This window comes from Ceratotherium simum, chromosome 20 (assembly GCF_057802395.1).
Source record: "Ceratotherium simum simum isolate JZ-2026a chromosome 20, ASM5780239v1, whole genome shotgun sequence".
NCBI classification, from domain to species: Eukaryota; Metazoa; Chordata; class Mammalia; order Perissodactyla; family Rhinocerotidae; genus Ceratotherium; species Ceratotherium simum.
Genome location: NC_141919.1, coordinates 6,539,316 through 6,565,203, shown reverse-complemented (window position 1 = coordinate 6,565,203; position 25,888 = coordinate 6,539,316). Strand labels below are relative to the sequence as shown.

Here is a 25,888-nt window from a genome sequence, read left to right as displayed (position 1 = left end):
TTGAAACATTCACTATCCCTATGACATGATAAAACATCTATGGGCATTGACTCATGCTTGTCACAGGACTAGCCTTGGATAATGGAATGTAGTGGAAGTGAAAGGTGTCACTTCCTGGCAGAAGTTTTAAGAGCCATCATATGGTCCTCATCATTACTTTCCTTCACCCATAAGACTAACATGCCCCACATAGGGGCTTTTCTTTAAACCTGGGTCCTGGAAATGAAGACAACATGGAGTATGGCCAAAATTGACCCTCAATAAACACACTCTATGAAGGAAAAATAAACTTGTAAGCCACCAACGTTTTTGAATTATTTGTTACTGCAGCATACTTCAGCTTAAGTTGACTGGTATAACTCTAAGCACACGAGATTTAAAACCTAGCTTTGGAATGGTCTAGGTGCTCTCCTGAAGGACTTCTGATTTCTGTGGGACTTCCTCAGGGCAGGGAATGAGTGGGTGATATGTGACTGGTCTTCCTCCATGTGAGATTCAAGTTTAGGCTATTTCAGGTCAGCCAGGGTGAATGCAGAGAGACCTCACCTGACACATTTTCAAAACAAGTCACTCTGGACTGCTTAGAAACTCACACTAAGTGGGTACAGCTGAGTCACAGCCCAGTTGTTGTGAGCCGTCATTTATACCTGTATTCTGGTTAAATGTCCTGAAATTCTAAGGTCAGACAACATTTTTGGGACTGGAGACAACACCTCACTTTGGGACACTGTAGTAGTTCTCAGCGGGGAAGGGGCTGAGGAGAGGAAGAAGATGCTCTAGATCTGAAGGGTTCACTCATGTTTTCTTCTTTCCAGTTAAAGCTGATTCCATGGTGGAAGTATCAATCTGTGGAGAATAGCATTTTTCTTCTCCCCAAAACAGAAAGTTCAGTATCTGTTCTTAGAGTTCTGTTGAAGAAGTGGCTGAACTCAAAATGGACTGGGGATCCAACTGGAGTTCAGTGTTGATGAAATCAACAAGTCGCAGCAATTCTTCAAAGAATACAGACTGTGGTCCTCTCCTGGGTTGACCTCCCAGGGACGCTTCACAACAGTGCTGGTAGAAAGTAGAATGAAACAGTTAGCTGAGCCTTAGAACACAGAAACAGTAGATGAGCAGAAGATAACACACTAAAAATAGCATAGGACAGGGAGCTGATTCCCCCCTCACGTTCAGGTTAGGGTGGGTTAAGCACAGAGGCAACAAAGAATTGGTTTTGACTCTCAAATCCTGTTTTGCCTCAAGGACTCCCCCTATTTCCTCCAGAATAAACAAAGAAAGGATAGAATTAATCCTTATAGAAGACTTGCACATTAAGAAGGGCAGATGTTGTGGGGATAGTGATTTTTCAAATAGAAACATACAACGTAGGGATAGCTGGCATGGGTCACTGGTAGCCCCTCATCCACCACAGCCCATCACCATCACCATGTTGTCGGGACAGCTTGCCGTGCTTGATCCCCATGAAAGGGAGGCAGCACCTAGTAACTAGTACTAGAATACTACAGTACTAGTTAAGGGCATGGGCTCTACGGGCAGAAAAACCCAAATTTTGTTGGGTCTTTCTATCTTGATTATGCTTGCACTCCTTTTGCTTGGGGCAGTGACATAGTCTCCCCAAGTCCTGATTCTACATAATGCTTAAAAGAGCAACATTGCCTAACGTACACAGTGTTTGCAAGGTGTAAGTGAGCTAATGCACACCAAGTGCCTCATACACAGCAGGGGCATATGAAATGCTTGAGCGACACTAGATAGTTATGGTTCCAAGCTTAGCTGAGAAAAGTCAAAACAAATGGTGGTTAGAATTGCCACACAAGTCCTTAAATTAAATAAAGAAAGAGTTATGAAGTTATCAAAATAAGTGGAAGCATTCTTTAGGTCTAATTTTTTAATTAATAATGGATATAAAGAAGTTATAATCAAGAATACAGTACCTGTTCAATAGACTGGCAACAAGACACTACATCGGTTGTGTTTTTAGGTGAGCCAGAGTGGAAGGTGTTCTCTAAAAGGCGATGGCAGTGGATGTCTACAGGAGTGTTGGAGAGTATGCCTAGAAGTGGAACAGAGGGCCACTGATTTTATTAATTAACAAAGTCACTGAACTCTCCTTCTGTTCTTAGCTTCTCCACCACACTCCACACACTTCACTTCACAATGTGCTTAACAGCGGCTCTGCCTCTCAGCTCTCTGCACAGCACATGCTGGATATGCGGGTTGGAGGCACTGCCCCCCTGAAAGCTGCGGGCACAGGGAGACAGGACACAAAGACCGGAAGCAGTACCTGCGATGCAGGCTGTCATGAAGCTGGCGATGGTCCCTGCAATCAGAGCTCTCACTGCCCCTGAGGCGATGTCACGCTTCCTGGAAAGAGCCATGGATGCTGGGAAACATGGAAGCAAGTATGAGAGGTTAATGTGGAGGCTTATTGATTAGATTCCAAATTCCTAGCCTCTGAGAATTGTTCTGGGGCTGGAGTCTCAGGTCAGCTGACTTTTCCTTTTTTTAAAACTTAGCTGGGAAATTCGAGATTCAAGAGCTTAGTGTTGAGTTCCACATCCAGAGAAGTTCTCTGGTGTGGGAGGAAAAGAAGTTTGTCCACAATGAAAGGCCCAGAGCTATCCATTCTCTACAGAAGAAACAAGTCCTAAGTTTCATCCAAAGGGCTCACACAGGATGCTGAGGGCTGGGCAAGGCAAATGCATCGCAAGGGAGGATCCAAATCATCAGCAACTCATTTGTCACCATCCACTTCTGTGCCCATGGCAGACATCACCAATTAATCACAGCATTTTCCCACTTCCACTGGACCTCAGAATCCTTCTCCAGGTGGCCGTTATAAATCTACGGGAACTGGCATGCAAAGTGGAACCTATGTGTCATCCCTGGCTGGAGAAGCACCAGTACACTCGGGCAAATTCTTCCTGAGGATAGCTAGGGTCCACACAGGAAAACTATATTGCAGAACAGGGATAACAAATAGACCCCAAAGGATTTACAGCTCTTGCAGGGCCTTCTTTTCCTGACATGAATAATGTCACAGAGCAACATGGAGATCTGAAGCATGTTTACACCATGTCTGTTGTTGAAGAATATTCTTTTTACTTACTGAGTATGCAAATCACTATTCGTAGGGAAACGTTATTGGCACAGCCATAGAGTGTTAAGTGGCAATTGTCTCAGAACAAATCTGTAAATAAGCATAAACACACAGATGCATACATGGTGTGACCCAGCTTAGTAAATCTGACATCCTAACCCAGCTTCCTATTCTGACTAGGGGATCAATACTGACACATAAGTGTACAGTGCACGGTGTCACACACCTTGTGCTTACTAAACCCCTTTTCTATTTCCCCTTGAATTTCGATGGAGAGAAATGGGCTGTGCAGATTCAGAGATTCTCTACAAAGCACTTGGAATTGGTAGTGTTGGCCTCTACAAATGTCACTTTTGGCTCAATGACAATTTTAATAGTCAGTGTTACCTGGCCACCTGCTATAATGTGCCAGGCACAGGACTAGCTGCTGAAGACACAAAATTGGTCCATTATTCACATTACATTTATTTGACAAAGGACTTATTCAGAATGTATAAAGAACTGTTATAACTCAATGATAAGAAGACAAGCACCTAATAAATGAATAAAGAGATTTCACAGAAGACATGCAAATTGCCCATAAGCATATGAGAAGATGTTCGACAGTGTTAGTCACCACGGAAATGCAAGTTAACACAATGAGATACCACTACACATCCACTAAAATGGCTAAAAACATGGACAACACTAAGTGTGGGTGAGGACGTGGAGCAACTAGAATTCTTGTACATTGTTGGTGAGAATGTAAACTGACACAGCCTGTTGGTAAAATACAAACATACTTGACGGTTTATCAAGTTAACATCCACTGCCTGTAGGACCCAACAATCACACTCCTAGGGATTTTCCCAGGAGAAATAAACATATATGCCCACAAGAGGACTGTACATGAGTATTTATAGCAGCTTTATTCCTAATAGTCCCAAGTTGGAAACAACCCATATGTCCTTCAACAGGCAAATGGATGAACAAATTGTGGATTTCAATAAAAGAGAATACCACTACATGCTACAACATGAATGCTAAGTGACTCCATTTACATAAAATTCAAGAAGAAGCAAAAAGTAATCCATAGTCAGAGAAAGATCATTGGCTGCCTGGGACGGGGTCAGGGTAGGGTATGGGGCTGTAGACTACAACTGACCATGAGGAAGATTTTCTAGGTGTGATGCAAATATTCTATATCTTGATCGTGGTCATGGTTACACAAGTGACACATTTGTCAAAACTCACTTATACACCAAAAATAGGGCTTTTTTGCATGTAAATTATACTTCAGTATAAATGATGTAATGTAAAAGGAATTACATGAGTGAAAAGGAAGCTCACAGATATCACAGGAGCCCTTTCAGTCTGGCCGTGGTGTGCATTTGCCTTTCTTTGTTCCTCAGCTATGACCCTCCCATAGGAATGTTAGGTGCCGCTTAGAAGTGGGAGAATGGACTGTGCTCTCACAGGGCCCTGAGAAGATGGAAGATGAATTCGTCGAAGTGTGAACATGGCCCTCCGCCTCTATTATAGACTCCAGAGGGCTGTTCAGGCCAGATAGTTCTTTCTCAGGTTGAGGGACTGACTATAGGAGGGCTGGAAGATCCAGTGCAATTCATTGTTCAACAGAGGCAAAGCCAGTCTGGCAAAGGCACCCACACAATTGAGGCAATGATTTTTTTTCCCCCAAATCCTGAAAAATCTATGATTTAGTTAAAAGAACAAACCAGGCCAATGCTACATTCAAAAAAGGTGATCCCTTTTCTTTTCCTTTCACTAACTGGATTTTTTAAAGCTCACGCTCAAGATTCAAGTGGTCCTGGTAAGTTTTTGTTGATAAAGACCCTCTTCTTTTCATGGTTTCTGAGAGGTCCTTTGTTGATGTTTTCATTCAGCGTGCATATAGCAGGCAGGGAAAAATATTTCACATATTTGAGCAGTCCACTCTTTCTGGAAAAGCTCATCCTCATCCCCTGCTCTGTCTGGTGCTTTTCATTCAGTTCTATGGGCTTCAAAAACAGGCAAGCTTATTAAGAAACCATGGTGGGGAGATGGCATAAAGCACTAGAGACTCCTCTTTCTCCTTTCTGGGCATCTGTGGAGGAGGGCACGCAGATGTGGCCACGCAGGGTTTTATAATAAGAGGAAAAGGAGGCTGGGATGATTCCCCTTTGTCTTTGCCCATAAATGTGCCATATTACGTGATGGAAAGAACTGCACTAGGAAATTAATAAGACATCCTACAGCTCTCCTCGCACATGAGCAAAGATGCCATATGTACAAGGACAGGCATTTGTAGTACTTGCAATAGCAAAAAACTGATAAAAGTGATCATCAACAAGGGACAAGTTAAAATAAATTATGGTGTGTTCGTGCAATAGGATACTATGTCACAAGCACTGGTATGGAAAGGCATTGGAGATACGTTATTAAGTGCAAAGAGCAAGGCTAAGAACAGTGAGCATAATATGGTACAGGGAGAGGGGCCGAGTGGCAGAGAAGTAGGGAGGATGACTCACTCTTCCCTCTACTCCTTTTTGTACCTTTTAAATTCTGTATCATGATATATACTACGTGTAAACAAACAAACAAACATGTAAAGTATTATCTTTAATCTAAGCAAGAGAAACTGGAGTAATAAAGTGTGACATACACCTTCTGACCTCTTACCTTAGATGGAGGTCAGCAGTGGGCATAATTCAATGGATAACATGCGGTTTTTACCTCATGGACACAGATCTTACACTTAGTCACACGGTACCTTTTCTAGGAGACTGTTGGGACACCCCCACGACTTCTTGGTTGGTAAACAGAAATTACAGGGACTCATCCCCATTTTGTTGATTACAAATAAGAAATTGGGAAAAACAAATGCTTTTCCCATCAAGACTCAGCAATAACAGAAGCCATTGAGCTCATATTCCTAAATGTCCTCTGTGCTCCTGCCCCTGGTTGGGCTCGCCCCCAACCCGACTCAGCGCTACTGTCCTGTCTCTATCCTCTTAATAACCTGCTCACAAACCTGCTCAGCACTGCCAGAACTGTGAGCTTGCTTTGCTCATTAACAAAACTATTTTCTCCTGGCAACTGGCAGTTGGGGATGAAAAACATCTCACTTAATTTAGCCTATTGTTTACTTTTGGCAGGGAAGTAAGCTGCTTTGTGGTGGCATCCAGAAAACAAGGACATTAGGCCAAGTCCCACTGCATGGTCAGCTGAAGAATGATCATTGGAGGAACAGGAGACCTACAGAGCCACTGTTCATATCAGAGGTGTGGGCCAAATGCCCCTGACGATAACGTGCAAATCAGCACTCGCCTGGAGCATGCCGTTATCCTGTACAATACATGGGAGTAAATTTGCATGTTTGGTCTTTGTGAGGCTGGGGGAGTGGTGGGCTGTTCAGAGGTGGGCAGTCTCAATTAGAAGCTTGGGCAGCATGCTTCCCTGTCCTTGTAAAGGACAAGCCTCCCCTGTCCTTGTAAAGCCCAATATGTGCCTAAGACATTAATTCCAAATGGATTGTTTCAATGGGTAATGGTGGCAGTCAGAAATGTTCACTATTTCCCTAAGAGTTTGCATGTGTGACAATTCTGTTCTTTAGGAAAATAAAAAGTGGAGAGTCAGCTGCAAATATGGCCTAAGTAACAGCCTCACCCGAGTTCCCTTGTCCTATTCAAGGCCAAGCAGACATGAGCATCTCCTTGCAGGCTATTGACCTGAAGTCCTGACCTAGTTATGGGGTGCTTGTCTCAAAGGTTCAGACCAGAGACCCTGAGCTCCTTCTCTTCCCTCATCTACTCGGGGCGCAGCGATTGTGTCTCACTACCTCTTTGGGATGTCCAGGCACTATGTTGCATTTAGGCAGTTTCCCAGAGTTCATAGAATTCCTTAAGCTGAAAGGAAGAGCCCTTCATGATCATTGGACTATGAGTCCCATGAGGGCAGAGGCCTCGTCACTTGTTCAATGCTGTGGCCTCAGTACCTAGGTACCTTGCACGCAGAAGGCATTCATAAATGTTTGTTGATGGATTGATTCCAGCTCATATGACTCTGGGTTTGGATCCACGGCACTCAGCAGTAAATGATCACAGTGGTAAGGATTAGCACTGTGGTAAGGATCCACACACACACACAAACACAAAATGATTAATTCAACATCACTGAAAATTATGAGGCGCTATGATCATTATGAGCTACGTGAGCTCTGGGATTTGGTGTCTGTTTTATTCTTTGACACATCCCAGGTGCCTGGTCTGACACACAGAGGCACCAGTAACTATTTGATGAGTGTACATCTGTGATAAAGAAGTACACTGAAAATCAAAATATTTACTCACCGATATATACTGCTGCACACCATTCACAAATTTGGGTCCAGCCTCTTCCCTATTTAAGGGAAGTGTATTTAACACCATTTTTGAGAGGCGCTCATAGGCCACAATTTCAGTGAAGAATATCTTATAACCTATGAGTTTGGCAACCATGAAGCTGTCTTGCCAGTCCACTCCCAACATGAAGGAAAAGGGCACGAAGATGTAGGAACATATTATCTACAAAAACCAAAAACAGATACTTTATTAGAATAGTGATTTGCTCCCATTCTTCTGTCACCATCATGACAAGATTGTTTCCACCCCCTCTGTGTCTCCTGTAGGCATAGAAATCCCTTCACATGCCCTTGTCCATCTTTATCCATTAGGAGTCAAGGTTGGAATTGGGTCATTTGAAGTAACCTGGATTCTTAAGTTGGAGAGAATGACTGTATGTTGGGGGAAGGAGGGTGACAGGAGACAGAGAAACAGGGTGGGAAGAAGAGGGATATATGATAGGTTTGTGCATTGTGTAAGAGTGCACTATAGGCAGTTAGGGAAGGCGATCCACAAACCCATTTTATTTTTAAACAAAGGTAGGCAGAAACAAAATGGAGGAGAAACATAATAGAATTATTCCTCGAAACTCAGTTGTGGGTAGTCAAATATGTTTCCAAACCAGGATAGGGCTGCATCCACAAAAGACAACAGGGCCAGGAAGGCAATCAGATTCACAGCGATATGTGCCACCAGGGAGATGGATGGGGATGCTCCCTGTGATGCGGCTTCTAGGAGATCCTTGAATCACTGTATCAAAAAATAGCAATGGCAGAATTACCAAGGTATTTTCAGCAGATCGTCCTCACAGGTGAAGAAAAGTTGTAAACAGAGCTCATTCATATAGAGAGGTCCATGCCTTGGTCAAAATGCTCACCTGAATTCCACGAAATCATGATGGGGTTTATAATTGCTGAGTGTAGGTGAAGGGGGTATGGGTGTCTGTTATACTACTCTTTGAATTTGGGGACATTAGCAATTAAAAAATTGGTGAAAGATACAAATATCATAGGTTTTAAAAATTATATGTAATAGTAGCTATCAGAGAATATTTATAAAATATTCATGGTATAAGAACTAATAATTCAAGGAAGGCCTGAATATCCATCACCTAAGAAATGGAATGTCACTCTCAGCTTTGAATCCCCCTCCAGCCCAGTGCCCTTCCTTAATCTCATCCTCTTATCTCTAATCTCAGAGGTACCTGGCCCCCTAAGTTGCTTATCATTCCCTTTCTTTTCAATTTCCCTATATGTCCGCATCCATAAATAATATGTCGTGTGGGTTTACACATTTGCTAACTTTATAAGTGGAATCACACATATTCCATATATATGTTCTTTGACAACTTGCTTTTTCATTCATTGTTATGACTTCATCTACATACAAACAAGGAATAAATCTCAGAAACATGTTGGTTGATGGATTCTGTTATTTAATGAAATGCTTTTGAACATCCTCAATCCCTTAGTCTTTCCCACCCTTTTTTCTTTCTTTTGCACAGTGCAACAGAAAATGAACCGAAGAGGGGTTAAGGATACATATATCACATCTCCTTTTCCTATTATATAAAACAGTTCCAGAAATGGTCATCCTGTGGTTTTGCAAAAGTCTTAAATCAAGGTTAAATGAACACTACACTATATCTGAAATAAAATATCTTCGATGAAGTCAAGGAAATGTACTGACATTCAGGTATTTAGAAAGGTTTTCAGCCAAAGCAATTTTGAGAAAGAACAACAAAGCTGGAGGCATCACAATCCCTGATTTCAAACTATACTACAAATCTATACAGTAATCTAAACAATATGTTACTGGCACAAAAACAGACACAGAGATCAATGGAACAGAACAGAGAGCCCAGAAATAAACCCCTGCTTATATAGTCAAGTAACCTATGACAAAAGAGGAGAATATACAATGGGGGGAAATACAATGTCTTCAACAAATGGTGTTGAAAAAACTGGACAGCTACATGCAAAAGAATGAAATGAGGCCACTTTCTTACACCGTAGGCAAAAATAAATTCAAAATGGATTAAAGATTTGAATGTAAGACCTGAAACTATAAAACTCCTAGAAGAAAACATAGGCAGTCAGCTCTTAGACATTGGTCTTAGCAATATTTTTATGGATCTGTCTCCTCAGGCAAAGACAACATAAGCAAAAATACACAAATGGAATTACATCAAAATAAAAAACTTCTGCACAGCGAAGGAAACCATCAACAAAATAAAAAGGAACATACTGAATGGGAGAAGATATTTGCAAATGATATATTTGAAAAGAGGTTAATATCCAAAATATATAAAGAACTCATACAACTCAATAGCATATAAACAAATAATCCAATTAAAAAATGGGCAGAGGACCTGAGTAGACCTTTTTCCATAGAAGACATATAGATCGTCAACAGACACATGAAAAGATGCTCAACATCACTAATCATCAGGGAAATGCAAATCAGGACTGCAATGAGTTATCACCTGACACCTGTCAGAATGGCTAGTATCAAAAAGACAAGAAGTAAGTGTTTGTGAGGATGTGAAGAAAAGGGAACTCTCTTACGCTGTTATTGGGAATGTAAATTGGTGCAGCCAGTATGGAAAATAGTATGCAGATTCCTCAAAAAATTAAAAATAGAACTGCCATACAATTCAGCAATTCTATATCTGGGTGTTTATTCAAAGAAAATGAAAACACTATTTCAAAAAGATATATGCACCCTGTGTTCATTGCAGCATTAGTTACAATAGCCAAGATATGGAAGCAACCAAAGTGCCAATCGATAGATGAATGGATAAAGAAGATGTAGTATATATTTACAATGGAATATTATTCTGCCATTCCAAATATTCAAAAATGGAAATCTTGCCATTTGTGACAACATGGATGGACCTAGAGGATATTATGTTAAGTGAAATAAGACAGAGAAAGAAAAATACTGTATGATTTCATTTATATGTAGAATCTAAAAAAAAAATAAATAAACATAACAAAACAGAAACAAATTCTTAGATATAGAGAACAAACTGGTAGTCATTAGAGGGGAGGGGAGGTGAGTGAAATAGGTGAGGGGATTAAAAGGTACAAACTTCTAGGTATAAAATAAATAAGTCATGGGGGTGTAATATACAGCACAAGGAACATAATCAATAATATGGTAATAACTTTGGAGGCCGGCCCGCTGGCACAGCCGTTAAGTGTGCGTGCTCCTCTTTGGTGACCTGGAATTCACAGGTTCGGATCCCAGGCACGCACTGATGCAACACTTGTCAAGCCATGCTGTGGCGGTGTCCCATATAAAGTAGAGGAAGATGGGCACAGACGTTAGCCCAGGGCCAATCTTCCTTAGCAAAAAAAAATAAATAAATAAAAGAGGAGGATTGGCATCAGATGTTAGTTCAAGGCTGATCTTCCTCACCAAAAAAAAAATATCATAATAACTTTGTATGGTGACAGATGGTTACTAGACTTGCCATCGTCATCATTTCGCAATGTACATAAATGTCGAATAACTATGTTGTACACCTGAAACTAATATTGTATGTCAACTACACTTCAATGAAATAAAGAAGGGTTTTCAAGTGTTGAAACAAGATTTTTTAGGGTGAGGTCTAATAGTCACTGGGAAATTAAATTCACTTTAATACCACAATTCACCATGCTCTCTTTGTCAATTTTTCACTGTAGTTTGAATTTGGACCCTCCCCCCCAGCTTGTATAGTCATTAACTAGGTGAACGTATGTCACTTACCCATTTTCCATTTTCATGGCATTCTCCACGGTTATTTTAGGTGTTTCTGTGTCAGGCCAAGAGAGTTAAGGCACAGGCAACGATGCGGGTGCTGACATAACTGAAACAGTTAACAAATGGGTGGATGAAATCTGTGGTTTTAGGAGAAAGAAGGCCAACTTAGGTTTATCTTTTCTGTTGTGTTCAGAATGAATGGCCCAAAAGCCTTACAAGGGAAGTGAAGGGCAGGAATTGCGTCTACGCCAGAAAACAATGTTTCTTTGGAGGCTTGGAAGAGCTCAGTGAGCCGAGTTGGCTCCACTGTAAGAGTCAGAGGGGGTAGGGAGCACGGTGTGAATTGCCCCTTGGGGAGAAGCCGAAAAGCAAAGTCTGATCATTTCAGAAGAAAGTCAATCCTGTGCTGTAGGAACTTTCAAAGAAGATTCCTCCACCTCTCTGTTGTCTTTTTGAATGTTCAAATAGCCCCTGGCGCCCATATTTCAGTCATCATCAATGTAGATAGGGGACATCTGGGGTACGGGCATGGACACACTCCTGTCTGTCTTCCTTTTGCTCTTCTGGATGTTTGTGCCTTTACGTGACACTCATTTATCCAGAGTCCCTTTAATCTGTAAGCCATTTCCATTTCCTCCCTGCAGGTCTATTGAAACTCTTTCCTCTTCCCTCCTCAGACCCTTAGTCTTTCTGGATTCTCTCTCCTATCATTTCAGAATTCCAGAATCAGCACCCTCCCCACTTCCATCCCCCCAGCACATTTTCGCAGGCAGCCTTCCCACGGTGGTGGCAGAGTGGATCATCCAGGGATCCAGTCGCACTGCTATTCCTGAGGCCTCCTTTGCCCTTTTCCTCTTCCCTCTTCCTGCTGACGGGCTTCCGAGGCCCAGATGAAGTCCTGGAGTGAAACTCACTTATCCTGTGAGAACGCCCAGTCCCCTGGGTCACACAGCTGCTGTGTTATTCCATTTCTCCCATGGGGGTTGCAACTATGTGTGGCTTGTCAGCTCTGTGCTAGATCTAGAATTGGCCCATGGGCCATACTTTGCTGACCTCTGGTTTAGACTGCCTTTACTAGTATAATAGGTTTTTTTTTTTTACACTTTTATATTTTCAGCCAAGTAACCTCATAAAATGATTTCATTCTGTTTTGGTTAGATATGATCTACATTTAGGTGGTAGGGATATAAAAGTGAACACTCCATCCAAATGCCAAAGGAACTGTGACCAATGATACAGCAAACAGGACACACTTTTGGCCTCCTTATCCAGCAGCAATGGTAAAGAAAAAAAAGAAATGACAATAGCAAAGAAAGAAGAGGTTGTATTTTCCATAAATTAATCCCCAAACTTACCCCATAAGAAATGTACAGGCCTAAGATATTTGCAGCAATGGTAGAGAACCCAGCGGTCATAATCACACGGAGTTCAGACCTGGTGGCATGTTGTATATATGGCCTGACCAGCAGTGCAGTGTTTCTCTGGAAACAAAGAGTGAGCAGGTTAAGCATTCTGTTTTAAGTCTTAGGAGTGTATGCCAATCTACTCAAAATTCCATTCTCTAAAGCTGTATTTCAAAGAGTGGATCTCAGACCAGCTCCATCAGCATCACCTGGGAACTCCTTAGATATGCAAATTCTCAGACTTACTGAATCAGAAACTCTGGGGGTGGGGCCAGCAATCCTGTTTTAACAAGCCTTCCAGGTGGTTCTGATGCGTGGTTGAGTTTGAGAACCTACACCCTAGAAGTCTGGGTCATTTGAACTCTCGGTCAGTGTGCATATAGAATCATGTGTAAAGTTTGCAGAGTTTGCAAGGCCAATTCATATAAGGCCCTCACTTAGCCTAGAACTGGAATCTGATGTCTGGGGACACTTTTCTAAGGTTGGAACACCACTGGCCAAGTAACTGCCCCGTGGCATGGCCTTGAGAACTGGTGGTTCCCAAGCCTTTGTGACTTCCCATCTTCCAGCTACATCTCGACAGATATTTATGAAATATCAGACAAAATTAGCTATTAAGTTATTATTTTTGTTGACAAATTCTGTAACAGAGACAACACAAGTTTGACTCATACAGACTATATGTTTGCATTATATCCTATGTTGATAACTCTGAGAACATGTTTATTTTACTTAAACCAACAAACTAAAACAAGTTTTTCTCTACCAAAGATCATTTTAGATCATGTTAACTTGAAAGACATCTGGGCTAGTTTTTATCACATTCAGAAATAATTGATATAAGAGCTTATTTTAAGTCAATTAAACAGAGGTCTCTTTAGAAATTATACCATCCGGACAAACATACATAGACATGTAGACAATCACAAACAGAAATCTTTAAAATTTTAGCCATTTTTCAGGCACAAAATTTAAAAGAATCCTGCATCCAAATTGTGACCTGTTCAGATGGCTAAAGATTTTTGTTAAGATTTTTTTTTCTTTTTGCTGTAAGGATCCTTTTTTATAGCTGGTTTTAAAGTCATTTTATCTTTTAGAAGCGTCTGTATATTAATGAAAGAATGCATTCCATTGTGAGAGGTTTTGAATCCTCTCTTTTAAGGTGGTCTTATCTGAAACAGGGGTTCCCAAAAATGGCCACTACAGTTTTAAAATATTTTAAAAGTTTACTTATTTTCACTTGCTTAATTTCAGATCTGGAATTCTGCGGAAGCTGAAGGAGGGGAGTTCAGCAAGAGAGGAGGGAAGAACGGCAGATTTGGTTTCCTTTCACTAGCATGTTTGTTTATTTAATTATTTTTCTTAAAGAGGCAGTATGGGATTTTTGATCTTGTGTAGAAGCCTCAAAAATTAAAATAGGCTTCCCATTGGTTGTTTAGTTTTTTATAGCCGGTTTTGTCTCCAGTTACATATGCAAATACACCGATTTGGGTAAACTGAAATTGCCCCATTTTGGCAATTTTAAGATGAGATCTCTTTTAGTATATTTAATTAACATTGCCTGAAGGGTGGATTTATATGTGCTCACAATCCCCACAAGATAATTTAAATATAATTAGGCAAAAGAGATGTAATCAGTCTACATAAAGCTCATCATTTTTAGCATGTCCTTTTGGAAAAGGTTAGTGCAAAGATAAAAACCACAAAAAATCCTGACATATCCAATATCCAGTAAAAGAAAAAGGGGACCAATTGCTCCAAGGGTAAGTACCTTGGCACTGCGGTGCATGAGTTCCGTTACTCACCAAAGATGTCTTCTCAAGTTCCAAGCCTAGTTTCTTCCGCCACCAAAAGCAAAGGCGACTTCTGGAAGGTGGATGGTTAAGGAGACTAAATGACCCCAGGAAGGTCTAATCTGGGCGAGGAGAGGTCCATGGAACTTCTCTAGCAGAAAGTGTGAGGGAAAGAAGAACAGGGGGGTGTTGAGTTTTCCCCAACGACCGCTGGTAAAGAAACTGAGGAACAGAGAGAGATCAGAGAGGCCTAGAAGCCGGTTTGTGAAGGAAACAGAGGGATACTAAGATAATCTGTTGGGTATCCCCACTTCGTTACAGATGGCTCAACAGTTAAGACCCAGACTGCAGGGACCTAACCCCGCCTTTTACCAGTTACAAGACAAGACTCAGACTCTAACTCCAGATACCAGCTCCTTCTGTCACAGACAACACAAAACCAAAAAGGGCCCTCAAAAGGTCTTCAAGCCCCCAGCAGTGACAAACTCAAAGGGGCTTCAAGCCCTCACTGCCCAATGACTAGTCACCAGGGATTGCTCCCATTTGCCAGAGCTGAGCATCGATTCTTCCGGAGTGGCCAGGCCTGGCAATCCTTCCAAGCACATGGGGACTCTCAATCCCCCGAGCCAGGCTACCTCAAGATGGAGATCTGAGCCCCGGAAGCCAGGCTCCAACAAGCAAATCTTGGGACTTGAACCCAAGGCTAGCACAGCCTTAAACCCAAGGTTCAGGCAGCCTGATTTTGTGAGACAAATTAAAGAAAAAACTCTTACCCTTGTGCTGTGGGGTTGGCGCCACTTACCTCTGTCGAGAGATCGTGGGAGCAAAATGCTCAGTGTCGCTGCTGGGTCTCCCGATAGAGAAGGGATGTTAAGCTGGCAGCACCAACCCCAGGAAGAAAGTCTCTCCCTGTGAGGCTCACCCCTCAACCTCTGGTAACACGAATGGGTTCTTCATCCCTTGGAAACTGGTGGTTGAAAGAATAGAACCTCAGAGGGACAGAGGTCCCATCTGGGTCACAATTTGTACAGGTGGTGTGGGAGCAGTGTTTGTATCTGAGGACTTCTTCCGGGGAAGAAGGTGTCCACCAGGGAGGGAGTGTGGAGAAGCCACAGGGCCGTACCCACAGTGATTGTCCTCTTCTTCTCCTGGGATGCTCCTGGTCCCCTCCACACCTGCTCTGAAACCTGACTTCCCTACAGTTGCCTCTTTCCTCAATGACACATCTAACAGAGGCCTCTCCTCCTGCTTGAGTCTGGGTGGAAGGAATTTACTCGAAAATTTAACCATTGCAACTTTCAGGCCACAGGAAGCGTTTCTAAAACAATCACTTCTCGTCCTGTATAGAAGATTCCCAATCTCTGAGATCTCACAGGACGCTGGCCCTATCTGGGACCGCCCTTCCCCTTGATTAAGGCCTCCAGTTCCCTTCCTTCCAACAGTCATGCCCACGTGTCCAGTCTCAGCACCCTTCAGGTATCAGGGCCCAGCTCAGTCCTTCAATTCTATGAAGCCCTCTTGTGTCTCCTCAGGCAGAGACGTCCTCTGCACTTCATTCCTCCTATCTTCTCTGACTGTGTTTTGTTATGAAGCCTTGACTGACTATAACTTCCTGGAAAATATATGTTTGTGAGCCCTACAGCACCAGCATTTGGAACACTAAGGCTGCTTGACAGGTATTTGTTGAATTACTGGATAAAAGCAATGGGAGTGTACACTGCTTTTCTGGATTTTACACCTGTGGGTTGGGCCCCATTAGTGAGCTATTAAGTCACACATGATAACCATCATTAAAAGGAAGAAGAGGACATGTCAGAGTGTATCATACAGACTGATAATAGGTATTATTTCATGAAACTTTTGTCATTATCGTGTGTGAATATGTGTACTGAGAATTAGAAACACTGGTTGTTTCCATCCCACTAACATTAATGAAACCCGAGTGCCTCTGACCACCCAAGGGAATCTCTCAGCCCCCAGGGTCAGAGAGTCATAAAGTCAAATGAAGGATGAAACTGATGCTCAGGTTTCTGAGGTGGTAAATATTCTTGATTTCTGTGATATGAGCTTTCAATCCTAATTTTGACCGACTCCAGAGTTATCTTCTGATATGTAAAAACAAAATTCCTCAGAGACTTAGGAATTTCAATCAAATTTCAGTAGGAATTTAGAATATTGACAAATACTTTGGTGTTATGGTAGAGTACCAGACATCTTGGACTGGGAATCAGAAGCTGGAATTATAAGTTAGCTTTGTTCCACTCTAGCTAACTAACCTTGGATAAATCCCTTCTCTGAACTTCATTTTCCTGGTCCAAAAAATAAAGATTATGATTTCCCTCTCCTACCTAGTGGGGCGTAAGGACTTGGATAACCTTCAGGATACTACAAGGTATGAGCAAGTTTGTTGGGATTTAAAATGGATGGGTTTTGAGAAATCAATTGCTTATTGACTGACATTGAGAAGAATGAATTAACTACTTTTGTATGGACTGGAACAATTAGTTGGTATTTACACCTTTAATTAGAAGACTGTCCCTGATATTGGATTCCAGGACATCAGCAGTTTGAATTTACCATTTTGATTATCCTAGAGCTCCATTAATTTTCTGAAAATGGTGCTGGGTGGTTAGTGGGGAGGGGGAATTGGTGGTGGCGACCATCTCTGATAAATCATAATAAATGTTAAAAATTAGATGAAGATAAAACAACCACTTTGTTTAGGAGGTAGGTGTGGTTGTTTCTCTGGTTGAAACCTTTACCCCCTTTTTTTTTTTTGGGAGGGGGGCAATATCAGCCCTGAGCTAACATCCGTGCTAATCCTCCTCTTTTTTTGCTGAGGAGGACCGGCTCTGAGCTAACATCTATTGCCAATCCTCCTCCTTTTTTTTTTCCCCCCCAAAGCTGCAGTAGATAGTTGTATGTCATAGTTGCACATCTTTCTAGTTGCTGTATGTGGGACACGGCCTCAGCATGGCCGGAGAAGCGGTGCGCCGGTGTCCACCAGGGATCCGGCCGGGGCCGCCAGTAGCGGAGCGCGCGCACTTAACCGCTAAGCCACGGGGCCGGCCCCACATTTACCCTTTTTGATACGTCTCTTGATCATCCTTTTCATCTTGTTTCTTGGAGAATCCTGCTCATTGGTGACCTGCTCTTCGTCCTGGAAATCAAACATTGGAGCAGAGATAGAATAACGAGAATCCTGGACATAATGGACCCTGATCTCTTTTGCTCGGAATTTTGGCAAAGAACTTCAAAAGGTGCTTTTAAATCATTATGCAAAAAGATGGCTCCTACTGTCTACTGCACAGACATTTTTTCCTCTTGTCACAGAAAATCCAGATCACACATCTCTTCCTTTACTTCCAAAGGAACCGCTGGTACGATCTCCTTTCGTTTAGGAACAGGGTCATATCTCTGTTTTTTGCTCCTGTCTCTACTGTAATCATTCACCCTCTGTTTTCAGGCAAGTGCTGAATGAAGTTAACACCAGAGGCTGCATACTTGCCCTTTATACTCTGCCAGCCCTGGTTTCCAAAGGACTGAGATGAAGGAGAACAACATTTGCCACCCCAAAATGTGTCTCTTCAACACGAGGATTATTTTAGGCTATTTCTAAGAAACAAAAGACTCAGAAAGTTTTTCTTGTTACCTCCCCCTTAACTGCCTAAAAGAATTCAGATAAAAAAAACCTGTGTCAGGAAATGAGTAATCACCTTAGCATAACATGAACTAGGTGGTAGACAGGGAGGAACCTAGACAAGCCTGTTTGTTGGGCTCCCCTCTGTGTTCTTCTGCTTCTGTGTGGCCAAGTAAACACTTATTTTCCAAATGTTTGCTTCTTTTCACCTGCCTGTAAATTGCCTTCCTTCCGTTTGAAGTCCCCAACTCTCCCCACCCCAAACATCTTCTTTTGTCTCTAGCTGAGGATTTACCTGAGGATAGTTATTTGGTATTCCTGGGTTTCTCCCATGTATGCATGTTATTAAACTTTGTTTGATATTCTCCTGTTAATCTGTCTCATGTCAATTTAATTCTTAGACCAGCCAGAAGAACCTAGAAGGGTAGAGGTAAAGTTCTTCCTCCTCTGCAGAGACCAAAGCTGGTTTTATTTTCCTGGCAGCCCAAGGTTTGGTCTATAGATGTGAACACTAGTTCAGCATCTTCAAGAGCTGATAAACTCCCCTTGGGACCTAGGGTCCTTCTATCAGTTGGGCTAGAGGGAAATATTTCCCTTACTCCGCTGACCCTTGCTCTAAATGAGTGAAGTATATACCTGGGCCATCTTTCAAGGACAATCTTTCTAGTACTGTTTGAGCTCTTAAATATCCATGACCCATCCTATTCTTGGGATAGCATAGAGGATTTCCTACCTCCCTCCATTCTACAATAATGTCTCAAATAGGTCCAGCTATTGATGGAAATGGTGAGGGAAGTCGAGGAGGAAGCATGCAGATGTAGAACAGTTTCGAACGTGCTCCAAGAGGTATAATGCCAAATCTCAGCTTTAGTTTTCTGTCATATCCCATGAGGCCTTTGATTCTCTTTAACAAAATCATAGAAATAAGTTATTAGCATGTCTCTGAGCCAAAGGGATCCTCAAAGATTATCTAGTCCTTCAATGCCAAACTCGATTATACTTGGGACTTAAGACTGCCTTCATTTTCTGGGCTGGGCCTTGGGAACTAGGAAGGTGAGGGGATAATTGCAACAGAGATCAGCTGAGTCCAAGCTGCAGCTGCTAAGGTCAGGGTAGAAACCAGCCTTATTTATTTTTGCCCTAACACTTAGTTTGGCCAATAGTCAACGTTTGGTGAATTTTTTATTTAAATTATCATAATCATTATTTTCTTATGGTGAAATTGCCAAGTTACCTACTATCTATGGAATATGTAACATTATTATTGTTTTCTTTTCTTTTTTTCCCCAACTTTCTCATCTTTAAAACAAAACAAAACAACAACAAAACCTTCTTAACACCACGTTCATGGACATCTGCCCTCCCTCCTTCCCTTCACAGCCAAACCACCTGAAAGAGTTGCCTTTACTTTTAGTGACCCACTCCCTCACATCCTGCTCCCTCAAGCCACTGTGATCAGGCTTCCACTGAGATGGCTTCTGCCAGCATCACCCAAGGACCATTGTTGTCAAATCCAGTAGCTACTCCTCAGTCTTCATATTTCTATTTATGATAGTAAAGTATCTAATTTCTGTTTTTGATTTTTTTGTGAAACAATATTAAACAAGAAAAAGACTATGTTTTAGAGCAGTCTTAGGTTCACAGCAAAACTGAGTGGAAAGTAGAGATTTCCCATATATCTACTGCTCCCATAGACACATAGCCTCTTGCATTATCAACATCTCCCACTAAGGTGGTAAATTTGTTGCAATTGATGAACCTACATTGACACGTCATTATCACCCAAAGTCCATAGTTTACATTAGGGTTCACTCGGTGTACATTCTATCAGTTTGGACAAATGTGTAATGACACATATCCAGCAATATACAATCACATAGAGTAGTTCCACTGCCCTAAAAATCCTCTGTGCTCTGCCTGTTCATTCCTCCCTCCCCTCTTGGTAATGACTGGTCTTTTTACAGTTTCCACAGGTTTGCCTTTTCCCTGCTCTCTGTTCTACGCATCTCTACTCTTCAGCGAGTTGTCCTTTCCTGATGTGTTTTGGTTTTCATGAAAGTCGTCTTCATTCTAAGAAAAAGTACAGATTACCAAAACAAAATTTCAGAACTAAAAAACAAATGTTTTTTCAATGAATGATACTTAGAAGACTTCTGAGGTATGGGACAGCAAAGATGAGGAGTTTAGATGAGTCAGCTGGTTAAAGAAAGAACCAGTGAATCTTGGCTCATAAAGTCACGTAGATGATTTTTGTTCTGTTTTGTTCTGATAGAAAAGATTGGTGTGGGCCAACTTGAGAAAGACAGAAAAGAGGACATTGCCCTCGTCCAGACCACAGGACTTTCTGATAAGCAGAGCCAAGACTAGGGGGCAGGTTTCCAGTCTCCTTTCCATCATATCACACAGGCTTTCAAATTATAAAATAAAACAAAATATGGTAAACCCTAGGTCAATAATTTTATTCTTAGATGTTGGATGTATGGGATGTTAAAGTGTGTTTTGTTTGGTTTAAAGCAGTCTCTGGCAGTAATGAGCGTAAGAAAAATGCCCCCTCTTGTGAGGCTGGTTTTACTTTAAGAAACTGAGTGAGGTGTGCTCTTAGAGGGGTGTGCTGACCCCCCAGCTGCTTTTTCCAGATGTGACAAACACCTGGCTCATTTCTTTTTACATTTTTTGTTGGAGGGGGGACCAATTCTTCTCCCATCTCATCCCAGCTTGCCTTTTTTGTTTTTTCGTGAGGAAGATCAACCCTGAGCTAACATTCGTGCTAATCTTCCTCTTTTTTTTTTTTTGCTGAGGAAGACCAGCTCTGAGCTAACATCTATTGCCAATCCTCCTCCTTATTTTTTTTTGTTTTGTTCCCCAAAGCCCCAGTAGATAGTTGTGTGTCATAGCTGCACATCCTTCTAGTTGCTGTATGTGGGACGCGGCCTCAGCATGGCCGGAGAAGCAGTGCGTCGGTGCGCGCCCTGATCCCAACCCGGGCCGCCAGTAGTGGAGCGCACACACTTCACTGCTAAGCCACAGGGCAGGCCCCCAGCTTGCCTTTTTATAAGATACATCTTATACGGCAACAGATAGATAAATGGTGTCCAGTAGGGCCCTATATCTTTTCAGGAAATGTCCCCTGCTAGCCCTGTTAGCTGTGACATCATCTTTGAAAAAAGAACAAGTATATGACTTATTTTAACTTTAGATCTCTGGTTGGTCCCAAGAATCCAGAAAAAAATTGCAATTCCGACTTGTGTTGCATTTTCCATTTTTTGAAATACAAGAGTGTATAAATGTGAATAAAATGTAACTTCGAGCACACACATGTGGGGAATCAGAATTGTGTCTCTCACCCCAAAATGTGTCTCTTTGGTTTGATTTTTTTTTTTTTTTTTGGTGGGGAAGATCAGCCCTGAGCTAACATCCATGCCAATACTCCTTTTTGCTGAGGAAGACTGGCCCTGAGCTAACATCTATTGCCAGTCCTCCTCCTTTTTTTTCCCTTTTGCTCCCCAAAGCCCCAGTAGACAGTTGTATGTCACAGTTGCACATCCTTCTAGTTGCTGTATGTGGGACGCCACCTCAGCATGGCCAGACAAGCAGTGCGTCGGTGCGCGCCCGAGATCCGAACCCTAGCCGCCAGCAGTGGAGCGGGTGTACTTAATGGCTAAGCCATGGGGCCGGCCCCTGGCTTGATTATTTTTAAGGATAAAAGACTCTGAAAGAAACTTTGACCATCCCCCTAACTGCCTAAAAACTTTTGAGACAGAAGGCGTGTCCCAGGACAGACCATCAGCATAGATGACTCTGGGTATAACAGACTGGGAGGATCCTTGCTAAGCCCATTTTTATCAAAGTTCTCTCTCTCCGGGTCACATTGTCTATAGATGGCCCAGCAAACATCTGTTTATTAAACATTTGCTTTTCCATCTCCGGGTAAATTGCCTTCCTCTCCTTAGAAGTCCCAAACCACTACTCTCAATGTCCTCCTCTGTCCTTAGCTGACGATTGTATTTAAGGTGGTGGCTTTGGCCATTTTGGCGAGTTACTCGGTTTCAGGGTTTCTCTCATGTATACACGTTATTAAACTTTGTTTGATTTTCTCCTGTTATTCTGTCTCATGTCAATTTAATTCTTTGACCAGTGTTGACACAAAATAACAAATATCCATTCTATTGATAGGGGAGATAAGGTGAGTTTTACTTGAGCATATGAATTTTAGAAGAACACAGTAGAATCACAAAGAATTCAGCCCATAACAGTGGATGAGACTCTACTGGGGAAATAATGCCAGAGGAATAACTTTGCATACCATAATGCCCGATGCATTTTGTTAAAAAGGGAGAATAATTTTCTCCTAAAACAACTGGTTGTTCCAAGATGAGAAAAAGTGTAGGTGAAACCAGGAGCTATGTAGAAAGTTGTAGAAGGTTCTCAGAGACGGAATTTTGTTTGTCGCTGTCAAAGCTGGCTAGGGTTTGATGGCTTCATTTATAAGAATTTCTTCTAAGTTTTAGTGTCAAATATTATACCGATACAAAGCCGGAATTTGATGTTTTCTCTGTTAAAATGACAAAATTTTCTGGGATTATTGGTCTGTTCTTAATAAGAGGTTGTAAAGAGGTTTTTCTTTACTTTCTGAGTAATCTGCCTAGAAGGCAAAGGTTTTGTGTCTTATCAGAATAATTAACATATAAAGTAACATATACAAGTTGGGAAGGGGATTACTCAGGTGGGTCTCCCCAGAAAGTGGTCTTTAAATTGAGGCCTGGAAAGTGAGGAGGACACAGTCAGGTGAATTAGGGGCTGCAGTTCCAGGCTGAAAGGGTTGAGACCAGGGCAGGAATGTGGCTGGGGATGAGGTCCCTGGTCTTTTTCAGGACTTGAGACTGTAACAGAAGGGTAGTGGGGACTCATTTCATTGTTGTTTCAATTTGCATTTCCATGATGACACGTGATGTGGAGCATCTTTTCATGTGCTTATTTGCCATCTGTACATAATCTTTTGCAAGGTGTCTGTTCAGGTCTTCTGCCCACTTTTTAAATGGGTTCTTCACTTTCTTATTGATTTTGAGTTCTTCGTATATATTAGATAACAGTCCTTTATCCATTATGTCTTTTGCAAATATTTTCTCCTAGTCTGTGTCTTGTCTTCTCATTCTCTTGACAGTGTCTTTCACAGAGCAGAAGTTTTAAATTTTAATGAAGTCCAGCTTATCAATTATTTCTTTCACGGATCGTGCTTTTGATGTTGTATCTAAAAAGTCATCACCATACACAAGGCCATTTAGATTTTCTCCTAAGTTATAGGAATGTTATAGTTTGCGTTTTACATTTAGGTCTACAACCCATTTTGAGTTAATATATTTCACAAGATTTACACCTAAGTATTTTATTTTTGGTGGTGCTAATATAAATGGTAATGCATTTTTAATTTAAAATTCCACCCGTTTCTGCTGGTGTGTAGGAAGGTGATTAACTTTCACACATTCACCATGTATCCTGCAACCTTGCTATAATGGCTTATTAGTTGAAGGAGGTTTTTGTTGATTCTTTTGAATTTTCCACAAAGGTAATGGGTTTTAGAGGGGAGATGAGATGATTGATTAGGTTTGGGTTTTTTAAATGATTGTCGTTGCTGCTGTGTGGAGAATGGTTTGCAGGAGTACGCCCTGTTTGCATCTATGGTGCCTTTGTACAAACTAGAAAAAGGCTTCCCTTCTGGGGGGATCAATTAGAAAAGATGCACTGCTTTGTCCCAGCCAGCCCAGGCCAAGGGTTTCAGCCCCCTCAGATGTCACTTTGCACATACATGGCCACCCTGAGGAGGGAGAGCATGGAGTGTGGGCAAATGGTGTAAAGGCTTTTGCAGTCACCCAGGGATGGTGCAGTGATGCTGAGAAGAAGTCAATGGCAGAGAGAGAGAGAGGTTGAGTTCATAGTTAAGATCAGTTAGAAAGTGGTGTTATTTAGATATAGTTGATGGAGGGGGAGGTATCAAGGATGATTCAGAAGTTTCTGGCATACATAATTGAGTGGGATAGGATGGCAACACCACTTATGATGTTAGAGTAACACTGGAGGAGGAGCAGGTTGGCATGAGGTTGGGGACAGAAGGTGGTTCCATTTGGACATGTTTTGCTTGCGAGACATCCAAGTAGGGACGGGGAATAGGCAAGTGGAAGTCAGGAAAGAGATCTGGGGTGGAAATACCTGTTTGGGAGCTGTTGCATATCAATAATCATTACATATGAAAAAGATCATCCCAAGAACGGGGTAGGATGAGAAGAGAAAGGGGCCGGCCCTGGAGAGTAAGGTCACTGTGTTTGGAAGAGGAGGAGAAGCTGGTTCAGGCTACTGAGAAGCCAGTATGCAGGCAGGATAGGGAGGAAATTGGGGTCTGTGGTTGTCTTTCTTTTTTCTTTTCCACTTGAGATTGGAGAGACTTGAACGTGTTCTAATGCTGCTGGGAAGTTTCTAGTAGAGAAGGAGAGGCTAAAGATGTGGCAGTGAGAAATAAATGACAGGGGCAGGTTTCAGAGAAGGCGAAAGAGGATGGATTCCAGAACACAGGTGGGGGGATTGGTCTTTGATGGAAAGAGGGAGAGACAGGATGGATAAAGCTGCCTTAGATTTGGGGACCAGAATTCTCTTTTCTCTGAAGGAGAAGGCAAAACTGTCTACTGAGTTTGTTGTGTCTGTGTGTGAAGTCAGATACTTCGTCAACCAATTTAGGTTGAGCAGTTTCTAGTGCCAAACATTGTGGTAGGCTCCTTGTAAAGTGTTACGAACGATGTTGATTGCCATTAGGCATGCCCGTTGTGATATAATGACAAATATATGTTTGGTCTTTGTTCCCGGTTCCTAACACAGAGCTTCTAAAACCCTTGGAATTTCCTGAGTGATGAGGGTGATAGGAACCTCTTTTTTTTCATTCATAAAGAAGCCCCTTTCCACATATCAGTTTATGCTAATGAAGTGACTTAGGTATGGGGGCCCCTAGGTAGCCTCAGGATGGGGCTGGTCACCAGAAAGACCAAGTGATTAGAGGGTAGGAACTTTCAGCCTCAGCCACCCACCTCTGGAAGGGACAGCTACCTAGGGATTGGATTATAAAAACTCTTGAACAATGATGCTTGGAGAGCTTCTGGATTGAGGACGACATCAAGGTGCTGAGAGGGTGGCATTCCACGAGAGGGCATGGCAACTCTGCACACCTTCCCCCGTACCTTGCTCTGTATCTCATCCATTTCATTCTTCCTGAGTTGTATCCTTTCTAACAAACTGGTAGTTGTAAGTAAAGTTTTATCTGGAGTCCTAGCCATGCTAGCAAATTTTCAAACCTAAGGTGTAGTCATGGGAACTCCTGAATTTGTACTTGGCCTGAGTACCCTACTTGTAGCTGGCATCTGAAGTGGGGGCATCTGAAGATTAGTGAGAGCACTTAATCTGTGGGGTCTGCACTAACTCTGGGTAGTTAGTGACAGAATCAAATTGAATGCTTGGACACCCAGTTGGTGTCAAAACTGGTTGGTGTCAGGAGGAAAAAACCCTCCACACTTGATGTCAGAAGTGTGGTAAAAACAGTTCAGCCCTATAAACCCGAAATAGCCTCTCACCACCTTTTCTACAAATTACTTCCCACCTCTGACCCTACACTTGATGGCCAAAGGCAGTAATGCTCAATTGAGAACTTCTCTTCTCATGGACAACAAAGCCCCCTTGAGGTGAGGCTCCTGGAGGGGAAGAACCTTTCAAACCCCCTCCTTACCACACAGGCACATGTCCAGGTTCTCGACGTTGGCTATACATTAGGAATACCTGGGGAGTTTTTAAAATTCCTGCTGCTC

The 25,888-nt window shown here is 42.1% G+C and overlaps 1 pseudogene; it reads right to left on the bottom strand.

The window, feature by feature from the left end:
• Positions 1 to 929: 929 nt before the first annotated feature.
• On the bottom strand, positions 930 to 25,363 carry LOC101399695 (solute carrier family 28 member 3-like; annotated as a pseudogene).
• Positions 25,364 to 25,888: the final 525 nt, after the last annotated feature.